Genomic DNA, 13,581 nt, shown 5'->3' on the forward strand with positions numbered 1-13,581 from the left:
TTGACTCCCTTGACTTCATGTCAGACAGAAAAGCTTTGAAAAACTGTTTATGCCCATGTGGCTGTCTTGTCTGTTGAGCACATCATGTAGTCAGTGTTTTAAAAGCCTTGTATTCCCCCCCAAGATTACGTTTGAATAAAGTGCAGCTGCAAAAGGATTTACATTCTCTAATTTCCTTCCCGTGCCATGGGGCAACTTGATATTTAGCCAATACAGTTTTTGTAACCGGTGAAGAATGTGCTCATAACCTTGTATTTTAACAGGAGCTGCTTGCTATTCTTGCCTTGGTCTGAAAAACTGGATAATAAACACGCAGACAGGCACCCAGTACTGTGAGAGCATTGACTAGTTGTTGTAATAACTCTGATTCGGTGCCTGGAATGGCTAAAATGAAATTGAACCTGATAACATCAGTTTTGCATAGCCTATATTTTCCACCAGCTTTTAATCATGTTCATAGCAACTTCCCATTAACAGTCTGTCCTGAAAACACATTCCTCCTTTGTTCTGTGGCATTATGGACTTTTTTTTGCTTTTCTAAATAATGTTTTTGCTCTCATTCATCTGTGCTCCCTGTTTTTTCATAAGGTAGATTCGACGGCTATCTCATTACTGAAAATCATCTGCTCAGTTATTTTAGACAACATAAAGCTATCCAACCAATTGCAAGTTAATAGAAATTCCTGCTGCTTAATCGAAATGCTCATTTTGATCATTGTTTCCACCACTTGCCCCACAGACAGGCCTGTTCAGCTGAAATCCCTCCGGGCACAGCTGGGACTTGGGATGCCCCTTTTGCAGCCGATGCAGCGGTAAACCCTGTCGTCATGTCCCAAACAGGAGATAGGGGATCAGCTGGGAGGAGAGCATTCAGGGAAAGTGGGGAAACTAGCACAGATGAGGCAAGGTCAGCCCACGGGGAAATGCAGCACTGGTTCAGCTGACCCCGACGAGCAGCAGCAGCGTGAGAAAAGGCTCCCCCGGGAGCCGGGGAAGTTTGGCTCCCGCTCTGCTGGCACAAACGTTGGTGCAGGTGAGCAGAGAACTGGGTATGCAGCTGATTGGGTTCAGCAAGAAACTGAACTGATTTCTTTCAGGGAGCTTTTCTCCTGCCCTAGTTCATGCCGCGCTTCAGAGATGGAGGCCCATTTATGCAAAGGGCATGACTGGGACTGCGGCCTGTCGGCTGGGCCACCGGATGGGAAAAGCAGCTGTCACTGAGGCTTCAAGTTGTGGGAACAGCAGGAAGCATTTGGGGAATTGCCACCGAGTTTATAAGAACAACGTAACTAAAATCTGCCATGCTCATGACTATTCCTAATAGCACCGGTTGTCTTTCCGCAGCGTGCTGGCCGTGAGGATTTGCAGGTCTTTTCTGCCTAAGCGCTCCACGCGCTCTGCTACGAGCCAGCTCAGGCAGTACTCGGGCTAAAAGAGAGAAAGTATTTCTTCACGTGAACTTTTTGCGGGGCTGTTTCTCAGCCCAGTCGGCTGTGTTGACGCTCGGTGTCAGGGCTCGGCTGCGCAGGCACGTGTGACTGAGCGCCCGAGGCGGCTGCGGCGCAGCCGCTGCCATTTACAGCGTGGCAGAAGAAATATCTATCTCACTATCTATCCCGGTGGAAGCGGTGGGATTTCTCACACAAAGGGATGCGTTTTGCGTTGACTGTATTGTGCGGACACGAGACTCCGAGGGGGATTTCAGAGCTCGGCCCTCCCCCTTGGAGCTCCCAGGCCTGCCGGGTTTCCCTGGGCGGGAGGTGCGCCGTCCGAATGCCGCTCCCGGAGGGAGGGAGACGTATTTGGGATAATCCCCTGGCAACGTTCACGGCCCTGGAAGCGTCCAAGCCGATTTGCCGAGTGCAAGACGGGCAGCGTGACCGCAACCCCTAATGTAACCTAACGCGAACGGATGAAAATTCACATGAAAAGCAGCAGGCCAAATCCCTAACGAGCTACCTGAGCTGCAGTTCCACAAGCTTTAATTAATCTTTCCCCGGTACTAAAACCCTGCGAGCCGGGAAAGAGCGTGTCAGGGACAGCACTGGCTGGCTCTCTAGCGAGGGGTGAGCGTTGGCGGGGCGCCGCAGCCCCCCCCGCGCCTGGGGCCGGGCCTGCAGCCCCGGCACCCCCGCTGCGGAGGCGGCGCGCACCAGCCGCTGGGCGGCGGGCAGCTCAGCTGGCCGCACCGCCGGGTGGACGCACGCAAGGGATGGTTCCCTCTGGTTTTCAGCCAAGAGGAAGAGGAACAAGTGTTTTAGCGCATGCTCAAAGCAGAGCTGAGTGCTGTCGATGGCCTGTCATGGCTTCAGGCTGGGGGCTTAAGTCCCTGCTAAAACTTTGTTATGCGTGCCACCGGCCGCAAGCGTGCAGCCCCTCCGAAGGGCCTTGGCCGGGCGCCGCGGGCCCACTAGGTGCCTGGAGCTCAAGCTTTAGCTTTGCTTCCCAGGCCTTGCCAAAATCGGCCCTTCCAGAGCTGCAGCACGCGCAGTTTCAGGGCGAGGGCGCCTCTGCCGTGCTGCAGGCGCTGGCACCTTCGGCCCCGACCGGCCCCTGCCGCACGGCCATGCCTGTGCGTTGGTTACTGCTGGGGCTGAAGGCCGAGGCGACGAGCTCCCGCGGCCGGGGGGCTGGCACAGCGGCGTCCCTTCCCGGGCTCTGTTGTTGGTGAGGACGCGGCAGGAGCCCGACGACCCGGGGGAGGCACGTTCGGACGGATCCTGTGCCCCCGGGGAAGCGACCCAGCGAGCGGCTGCGGCGGGAGGTGCTGGCGGCGGAGCGACCTGCTGCTGCAGGTGTCTCGGGTGCTTTCCTTGTGCTGGGGGAGCAGCTCGTGCTCTGGCTGACCTACCTAGGAAAAAAAACAAAAATCCTATTCTTGTTGCTGAATGAATGAATTCCCTACCCTGAAAAAAGAAAGTAGATCAAGAAAATAACAGTCCTACCCATACGGCAGGCGTTTTCGTAGGGGATGTGGAGGACCAGACGGAGCCGACAGCCCTGCCGGCATCAGGGCGCTGGCTCGCGCGAGGCAGCAGGGAAGGAGGTCTCCAGCCTGCCGGGATTACCTGGGGTGACCGGAACCATCTCATGCGCACGGGCAGAGCTGGAGGTAAGCAGTTTACTAAACCCAAACTCTCTCCCCTGACTTTCCCTTTAATACTTAGTTAACGTGTCATTTATAGCCGTAACCACTTCTGATTATATCAGTAGTTTCCCTCCCATTGAACACGTTCCCGTTCATACGAATAACAAAATATTCAGGAGGTCGGGGTGGCCGTGTCTCCAGCGGCTGGTGGGCAACCAGGAGGGCTGGGCTTGGCTCCCTGCTCCGGGGGTGGCTGTTTATAGAGCTAGGGTCCCGGCACGAGAACTTAGAAACGATGTGGGACGTTTCATGGCTAAAACGTGCTCTGAATACCCCTGACCAGTTTGCCTCGCCTCCGTCTCAAGCACTTCCCGTTTGACAAAAAGCAGTAGTTGGCTGACGCCTGGGACAGGTAGTTCAGCCCATGGTTGCAACAGGCGCGAGGGTCCGGTCAACTTGGTGGTGCCGTGGGAGCATCACCCGGGGTCACCTCCGGGGAGGACACGCTGACAGGGAGATGAAGCCATGGCTCATCCTGTCCATGTCGTGCATGCAAGATGTTCATCTTGTTGCGCTTGCTGATGGCATGGTGAGGGATAAGCTGCTCAGCACTCCTGAGGGCTCTCCCTTGACTTGCCCTCAGATGTTAACCTGATGTATTGTGTGCAGTCTTGACCACTTCAATGCCAGGAAATCTCTTGCCATAGCATTTTGATTGAATTTCTTTTCTTTTTTTTTGCCTGTTCTGATGTGACTATGATTTCATAATAAATGCAGCATCGGCAAAACTTTGTGACCCGTCAATGGATAAGAAGAAGTTAGAGCACTTACAGAGAAAACTGTAAATGTCAACAGAGGAAAATAAACACAATAAGGGGAGATAAACACAAACCAGGGACAAAGACTTGTTATTTTTAAATTGGAGATTGAGGAGCAGAGGAGCTCTCAACTGTTATTTTGTATTATCTAAGTAGTGATAACAGGGTTGGTCTTTTGTTAACACCCTCTTTCTTCACTTTGACTTGAACTTGACTTGCTGAAGCCAAAGACCTGAGTTATTTCATAAATGTATTGGGTACAAATGTATTGTAAATGCAGTGATGTGGGAGAAGCTCATTAAAATAAGGAGGAAAGCTCCTTCCAGGTGCAGGAGCCATTAGTATTCTTCTGCTCCAGTTCCCTGAACCACTGCATTTATTAACCTTTAGCCAGATCAGAGACGATTTCTCCTGTTTCTTATGTAATGTTGGAATTACAATTGACAGCATTGATGAAAGGGAAAAGTCTCCCTGCAACTCAAAATTTTCTTGCTCTCATGTAGAGGGTTTTAGGACAAGAGTCTTATTGGCTGTGAATAATTGCATCTCGTTAGCTGCATACTGGAGATATATGTATATTAGATGGAGTGGTACAGATATTTGGTTGGGAAATGGTATGGCATGTTTCAAGTAGAATCAGCGATGTGAAATTCAGTGTGCTTTGCATGTTTATGTAATCGGGGTTATATTGCTAGGGAGGTAGCAGGAGATGATAGCTGTACATTTTGGTGCGTTTATGGAGCAGGCTTCAACAAAAAGCTGTCACACTTGTAGTTAATTGGACAGTTTATCAACATTTGGTACTCTGTTAGTGGAAGCTTTATTTTAGGGTCCCACTGAACACCGGCTGCCTCGCGATGCAGATTATACACTCAGAGCAATTTTTCTGCGGGAGTCAGACCTAGGAATTTCCTACCTAGTCAGTGAAAGTGTTTGAAATGTTTTTTTCTGATAGCTCAGTAGGTTTCATTCTTCTAGGGAAAGTTTGCTTTGTGTCTGTCTTGTAAGTCGCTATTGAGAGTGGATGTTGGAGTGTATAGCAGACAGAAAAAGCTGCCAAAAAGTCATCTGTATTAGAGTGGAAAGTTGCCTTAGTCCTGAAATCCTTTTAAACGTTAGGAAAATCAGCTCCTCTGTTTAGAGTCTTCTGATTGCACCCTTTATTTCAGCATTCTTCCATGCGGTGGAAAAGACCATACAACTTTTTGGAAAGATGGCTCTTTTCATTAAAATTGCATGATGTGTTTCCAAGAGAGAGTGTCCCTGCTCCTGAAGGTAATTAAGCAGTTCACCTGGGAGACTAATTTGCTCTGTCCAGAGGCTGACGGTGTCATGCATCTCTGCGAGAGGGGCTCTACCCGCTAAATTAACCTGGCTGCAGTGCAATAATTAATTGCTTTCTGGCAGAAGGAGTATCTTATTATTGCTTCTAGTTCAGAAACGATTCAACTCACACATGCAAATACTGGCATGAAGAAAATGTCAACTGCTCTAATTTCCAGCAAAACATTGATAAAATTGTCAAGCTGATGAAAAACAAAAGCTTCCTTCTAATTTATTTGTTTTTAAACTAAGAAACAAAAAGTCTGCTGTTTAACTAAGGAACACTTTCCACGTTTTGCTGTGAAAAGGGCTAATATTTAACACTGGGACAATTAATGAGATGAGTCCTCACGCTTTCTTTTCCAAATGAAAACTGCCACTTTCTGCTTGCTCATATTGGCTTAGAGCCATTTAACCTAAGTGGGGCTTTTATGTATAGTTCATTTTATTTTATCATTTTGCCAAAGTTACAGTTACTTTTTATATAAAGCATAACAGCTAATTAAGGACTATTTCCTTCTTTTAAGCTACTTTATACTTTCCATTAAAGGAGAAAATAAAATACCATCTCCTTTTTTTTTTTTTTTCCCTTAGGATGACATATATTTGCCAACTTCACCTGTGACCTGACCTGAGGATTTTAGTGCCTGACCAGACAGTGTGGGGAGTCAAACTCCCAGCGAGTGGCATGGCAAGGGCTGCACAGTGTGGTGCCCAGAGAGGAGATGAAGAGAAGCAGCAGCACATTTCCCCTGATTGCAGTGAGATTAACACTCGTAGGGTAGTGCTGCTATTGACTGCAAATAGTGGAGCCTGGGGGACTGTTGCTGCAAACAAATGGGAAAATGTTCTGCTGTATATTCATTATCAGTTACGAGAGAATATTGGTGAGGTTGTTGTAGTGAAGAATTATTTGGCTTATTAAATTATTTTCCTAGCATATGCTTTTTTTCACAGAAATAACTTATTTTAAGTATTACAGATGGGGCTATAGAAGAAAAAAAATGGTATTTTCTAAGCTGATAGAATTATTTTCTCCTATATTTCTATGGAAGGTAATAGTTAGGATTCATCAACTCTTCAAACCTGCTAGGAAGAAAATAGGTAATCATCTGCTTCATTATGCTTTCAAACAGGCATGCAGGGAGTTGAACCAGGCCCTTCAAATCAGCAAAATATGCAACACACAGGGAGAAATTTTCTGGGGAGTACCAATTTACTGGTCAATCAACAAACGGCAGTACAAAAGATAATTATGTTGTCTTTGAGGAAAGATGGAAGAGGATCAGTGAATTAGCTTTCCATCAAACTTAGTATGTTCTTGAAGCACAGATGGAAGTACAAGTACAAAACCTTCCAAAGCATTCAATCAAAGCCAAACTCCGAGCTGGCCGTCATACCAAGAACTCACATAAAAATGAGGCACAAAGATGAAGGAAGAAATGAAAGAAAACTGCATAAAATTGTCGTGAATCCAAAGATGAGATTCTAAAACATGTTAAAAGGCCAAAAAACAAAACCCACCCATCCGTAAGCCTGTTGCTAGCATGGGGCCGCCTATCCAAACTGGTTAGCTAGAGATACACTAGCATTCAAACATCCAAAAGGACATTATTTCCTTCCTTAGACTTTTCTTCTAATGTTGGTTAGATTTTTTATTATATATTAAATGTTGGCCTTACTTATGAAAACCAGCTACAATTTCTCATTAATTAGTACGTAAGAATCTTGTGGTGAAGCATATTATGAACAGTTGGCTCTTCATTAAGGAAATTTCAATATAGTCTTTCCTTTCAATCTTATAATATAATTTGCCATGAGGAAAACATTAAATCCACCATCCTGTCACCTCCAAAATATAATCCCCTTCAAAGTTATAAACAGAGACCTAGCACAGGGAACATACAGCATCTTTGTGAAGCCCAGTTGACTGATGATGGCTCTTTCCCTGTGGCGGGTGCCGTGACTCATGCTATTCCCAGACCGCAGCAGCTTGGGTCCTTGTTCCTGTGGGTGGTGAGGAGAATGGATGCCATTTTTGAGGCTTTGCTCCGAGGAGAGCGGTGAAACACGGTACCGCTCTGGCATGCTGGGCTGGTCAGCACCAGAGCTCCTCCACCACAGCCCAGTTCTCTGGCCAAAGCACCTAGATGTGTTCAGAAAGATGACTCAAGCCCCATAATGGGTGTTAAAGCATTAGGGAAGTGCTGCTTAAGGAACTTCCACTGATCTGGAGGACGCAGGAAATGTAACTGGGCTGAATCAGTGCTAGGTTCAGTACACAACAGCTCTGCGGCAGAAAATGTGTTTTGCTTGTCTGTTATCCTGCTAAGGTGTGGTGTTGGAAATGTATCAGTTAAAGATGTAGGCCAGGCTTGCTCTCTTTTAGCTTTGCTGTATAGAAAGGTAGAATAGTATTTTAGCTTCCCAGTGGGGATTGCAACCCAGACAGACTGTTGTGCTGGACGCCCTGCTCTGCTTACTTGTCTAGTGGTGGAAGCTGTTCAGGAATCTGTTCTAGGTCCAACTACATCACTTACTAATTGGTATGAGCTAGACAGAACAAAAAAAATCTTTACTCTAAAATAAGTATGTTCACACAGACAGCGGTATTGGTATAATTGTATTAGTTAATTTGAAGGGAGATTTGCCCATGTAAATGGCCTTAGAGGAGAGGGCCACATTCAATGATGCATTTGGAGGAACGCTAAAGTGATGAGATTTATGCTTTTTTCCTAGGTGTCTGAAACAGGTATGTTGTACCTGTTTCAATCCTCTTTAGTGCTGCCTATAATCATGCCCCTATTAAAACGACACTTTTAGGGACTTTTTAATTGATAGAGTCTCAAGTATTCATTACCTTAATTACCCAGTATAAGTTACCCAGGATACTGTATCCTTGTTTGGCTCAAAAATAATTACTTGTTATTATTCAGGTGCTAATCACCTAATCTTAATCTTTTGCAAGCTTATTTTGGATTTTAAGAGGAAAAATTAAAGGAGAGTCTTAAACGTGGCTGTTTCTTAACTTGTTTAATAACAACAGTGCATCCATGCTGCCTCCAGAGAACTCCCAGAGATCATGCCAGACTCCAGAGATGGTTAACTGTCTGTGTGTGCTGCTGCTAAGGGATAGGAAGGGTGTCCTCCTTTCCGTGGGACACTACGTGCTCCAGGTCTTTCCATACCCTTTGGGAGTTGTGTGAGAGCATTGCTCTGTCTGTTTCGGTGGGATTTCTTCTTGGCACTTTTGTACAGTAGATTGGGTTGCTCCGTAATGGAGCTGTGTGCTTGCTGGTCCAGGTGAAGGCAGCTCTTGGTGATGTACTAGCTCTGATTTTGAGGTGAAACATCTGCTGGTTGTTTTCTGCTCATTAACACACTGTACCTGGTAAAGCTGCTGGGAGCTACTGATGCTTTCGATATGGACATGTAAAAGCAGCTCTGTGATTTTACATATAAGCATATGCCCATATGCCTGCTATTGAGATTAGACCTGTGAGGAGGAGTTGTACTGCAGAGGTCAGGTTCACCAGGATTTAGCTAAAGGTAGTGGTGTGCCAGACTAATCTGCAGTACCTCTGGCCTTCCTCCTCTCAAAGGACAAAGAAGTGGCCCGCTGAGATGCCCATCTGGCTCTGGTGTTCAGGGAGAGGAATCTTCCCTCTTGGATGGTGAATGAGGGTTAACCTGCCGACAGACAGTCTTTTACAGACGTAGTTATGGACAGTGATGTCCACAACCAGCACTGGCCAAAAGCCTGGTCCGGAGCGTGAGCCTTCCAAATCCATGAATCTGAGATCTGCATCACGGTAAAGTCAACACCCAAAAGCTTTTGTTCAAGCCATTTATTTCCCTGCGCTCCCAGTCTATGAGAACGTGAGTATGCAGAGATGGAGAAAGTCCTGTTCAACTGGAAGCGCACCTTATTCCTGATTAGCTTGTCTGAGGAGGTCCTGTAAGTGCAGTTACAGATCCCGCACACTGTGCTTGGCCATCTGCCCCTTGCATCTCCCCTTACAGGGCAGGGCTTCCCCGAGGAAAGCGTTAAAAGCCACAGCCTCCAGCTTTTCTCCTACACCCTTGGCACAGTGTTGTCAAAGCTTTATGCTATACCCTATGGCACGAGAAGGGACATCGGGAGGCTCTCTGTTTCCAGTTTGTCTCCAGTCAGAAGAAGTTCACAATTGGTTACGCTGTACCTTGGACAGCATGGTATCCCTAAACCTCATGGATCTCAAAGTCATTTACAAAAGAGGCACTATCACTGTCTCCGTGTTGCAAAGTGATTGAAAAGATTTTTAAGGGCACCTACTAAGTGCACAAGAGAGCAGAATGAGATCTGCAGTTCTAAGCCCCAGTCCTCTGCTGTGCACAGCAGGCTACACTGCTCCACCGGCACACAAAACATACACATCAGTGATATGCCAAAGATATGGTGAAGTTCTAGTTTGTAAGAATAGTGCTTTATGAGGTTGCAGTGTCTATAGACCTTTCACTGCAATCTAACAGCTTGGCACATGCCAGGAAAAGTCCACAGCATTTATCTCATTAGTGGAATTATTTATGAATGTACTAGGTTTATCTTGGTCTATCTACTTTCAGTCATATTTTTTAGGAAGAGAGATTTTTTTTAAAAATCAGATTTAAGGTATTTGTGCCAGTGCTATTTCCAGCTGATGTGATTTTTCATGGCAATTAGAGGAGCAAATAATTACACAATGTGATGATGTTGAGGGTGTGAAAAATGTAATATAACCCATCTTGTCTGGACTAATCAAAGTAATCCTGATCAAAAAGTGGTGTGAATTGTGTGTGAATTAGTATGATTGTACAAATGTCTTTAAGCGTTCATAGTCTCTTTGATGTAGCCAAGTAGAAAAGCCTTAGGAATCAGTGAAAATTAGGGGAAAAATGACTGTTTCTGATAACCAAATGCTAACCTGCTCGTAGTCATACAGACAGATTGGCTGCGCTAAGTCACTTATGGGCTTTTCTCTGCCTTTTTCTTTTGGACTTGATTTTTTGATATTTGGCTATCTAGACCTTGGGAGGAAGCAGGGAGAGACAGAATGTTGTCTTCAAGGGGAACATGTATTTTATTATTACTGTATGTAAACAACACCTGATGTTGTAGCCAAAATAGGATTTGCCTCTTTCAGAAATATTGAAGAATTTTTGGATGTTATAGTGTGAAATAAAGGTAACATCCACAGTATTTGTTCATTTGGACTTTACATCTGTAAGTGTCCCAAACTACTGAATTCGACATGGCTTATAACTTCAAGGAGCCCTCTGACTGTATATTTACTAAGATATATGCATGGTTATATGCCACATTTGTATACTTAACAAGAAATAAACTGAAAGAGTTTCTATTTGAACACAAAAATGTCAAGAGTTTGTCACTGAAAAATAGAACTGATTTCAAATTAAAAGTGAAATATGCAATGATAAAATGTTGATCATTCTAAATGCTCAGGCACATGCCTGAGAAACAACATAACCAGGTCTTCACGGCATCCCGGGCAAATGCTAGCGTAAATGACTGTGAAATGTGAAGACAGACCCTTGTTTGAATTTCATTGTTTGCCAAATGTAGCAGGACAAATCTGAAAAATTAGTGAAAAGGCAAATAACTGTTTGCCCTGTTGGATGCACTTGCGAAAGCCTTTTAATGGTATTTGAGAATGTATTCTGACTATTTCACTAATGAACTCTATTGATTCAATGAACTGTATCTGTTCATTGGGTTCCCTTATGCATCTGACACATAATAGTGATCTGCATTTCAAAATGTACCTTTTCTTTTTACTTGAAGCTTCTACTTTTTACGCCATGAAAACCACGATAAACAAAGTGAACCACAGCACCTGTTCTGAATGTTGCGCTATTAATTTCTCTGCAGTAGTCAGTCATTCAATCGTATTTGTCGATATGTGCATTCAAAACTAGTAGAGCTAACGTTTAAATATGAATAACATTTCAATTCAATTTTAACTAGCAAGCTCTTGGAAACTCTGTTACCAATAATTGCCAGGAAAAAAATAATTTCAAACTATAAACTTAATTTTGAATTCACAGCGTGCCAAGAATTACTTATATCTGTCAGGGCTCCCGAAAAAAATTCTCAGTGATATAATAGCTATTGTTTAAAGTTTAAACTTTGAGTAAGTTCCCAGACTGATATCTTGTTTATTCACTGTCTGGCAAGAACTAATTCTTTTTTTATCAATTCCTATATAAAATCCTGCAAAATGGAAATGCTACTGATTACTCCACAGTACCTTGAACCATGATGGAAGATCTGGATAGCAAGGTCTTGTAGGATTTGGCCTCCATTCCTGTAATAAATTAACTTTATTCTAGGAACAGAAACTTCTTATAAATAGCACTTGTTTCTGGCAAATTAAATTAAATGGAGTGGGTTTCCTTGGCACCAGCGCTTGTGACTGCTGAGGCCTGCAATAACAACAGGAGCGTCCTACCCTGCACCTGAACTGCATGCAAGTTGTTTGTGCTGCAACTCTTGTACGCAAGCCAAGGCCTAAGAGAGATTGAATATGTCTGAAGGTGATGGATCCCCTGCCAAGTGCGACACATTCATGTTTTATAAAACATGCCCCACATTGTTGTAAGGTCCAGGAAATAGACTGAGTTCTTAAACTGTCTAGTGTGTTATGGCTTTATTACAGTAAATGCCAGACACTGTGAATGAAGCACTTGAAGCTCTCAGTGCTTCGAGGTCTGCTTGTGGCCATCGCTGGAGACTGGAGCTGGCATGCAGTGGACCCTGGTTTGAACCAGTGCAATATTCTTATATTCCTCTTAAGTTTTGATTACATAGCTTGCTTCAATGACTTGCAGTTCATCAGTTAGTTAGTTAGTATTCTCAGAAGGAACTTTTTGTTATATTTCTGTAAGCCTGAAAAAGGCTTTAGCATGTGTGAAGAGACTGGCATTTGGTTATGGGTGGTGTTACCTTGTGGTTATACTGATGATTACAGGAGATCAGAAGAAAAAGTGGAAAGCTCATTGATAATAGTTATAGCTGTTATGTGAAAACAGAGCATTGGATCACCACTTGTGACTAGGCACAGCAGGAGAGAAGCAGTGAGGTGCTGTTCGCATTTCCAGTCGTGCTTATGGATGTGTGCACGTGTGTGTGCAGATATTGAGTGGGGGTAGTACGTGCAGGGTCTTCTCGCCATCCTTAACTGTAATTGCTAAGACATTTGAATGAGAAAAGAGTTTTTGAGTTCTTACTTTATAGTCTTTTTTTTTTCTTTTGATAGGAAGTAAAAACAGTGATGCTATTTGTTTCTGCTCTCAGAAGAGGGAAAAGAAAATGAACATGAAAAATACACGTGAATGTACATTGGTGTTCCAGTATTATCTCGGACAGATACACAAAGATATTTAGGTACATAACACGCGACTTAGGTAGGATTCTTAGGTAGGATTTAGGTAGAATTGCTAAAGCCCAACAGAAGACTTCTGCTTTCCAGAAGGAGTCTGCTGGCTCCAGATGCAAGGCCAATGAGATGAGGGTACCTTTGAGGTCATACAGCTAAGAGTGCAAGATTAACTGACTAGAGAGAGAGAGTTAGAAAATGAGAAGGTGCTTCCCAAGGATGCTCAGTCCCAGCTTCTGATCCTCATTCCTGGCTTTGTCTCCATATTGTGTGTGAGTACATCACTGGATAATGTGCATAGTCATTAGTCCTTTACTGCTGTCAACATTTATCTTGTTTCAAACATGAAGAAATTTCCTTAGATGACCTATTCGTGTCTTCTAAGTTTCATTCCTTTGGGGCGTATTTCCATGGAATTATTAAGAATTTTTGTTATTCTTCCACGAACGTGCAACATTTGAGCCTCAAAGTTAGGTATTGAATTCAGCTCTGTTGGTGACATTCATTTTTCCTTTATCCTTTAATTTTGTTATTACAGCAATGCAGAAAGTACTGCAGACAGTGCAGTAATTGTAAATAGTTGATGTAAAAATCTTTTCCCAGCTGTGGCAGGATAATATCAAAATATTCTGGATTGTTTATCTCTCTCTTAATGACAAACAAGGAATAATAATAGATATTAAGAGATTCCCCAGGGCTAATGTACTTGATGACCATGTAATGAAAGTTTTTAACGTTTAATAAAATAAAAACTAGCAATGTAGGGTGATTTTAATGGTTTTCACATTTTTTTTCCTTTGCTGTTTTTTTCCTGGATTTGCTTTGGATAATGATTACAAAGGCACTACCGTTCTGCAGTTCAGGTCTGCTCGCTTATGAAGCTCATGTCCATATAGAGAGGCCAGTGCATATTTGGGAAATATATTTGCACACAGGC

This window comes from Struthio camelus, chromosome 15 (genome assembly GCF_040807025.1).
Source record: "Struthio camelus isolate bStrCam1 chromosome 15, bStrCam1.hap1, whole genome shotgun sequence".
NCBI classification, from domain to species: Eukaryota; Metazoa; Chordata; class Aves; order Struthioniformes; family Struthionidae; genus Struthio; species Struthio camelus.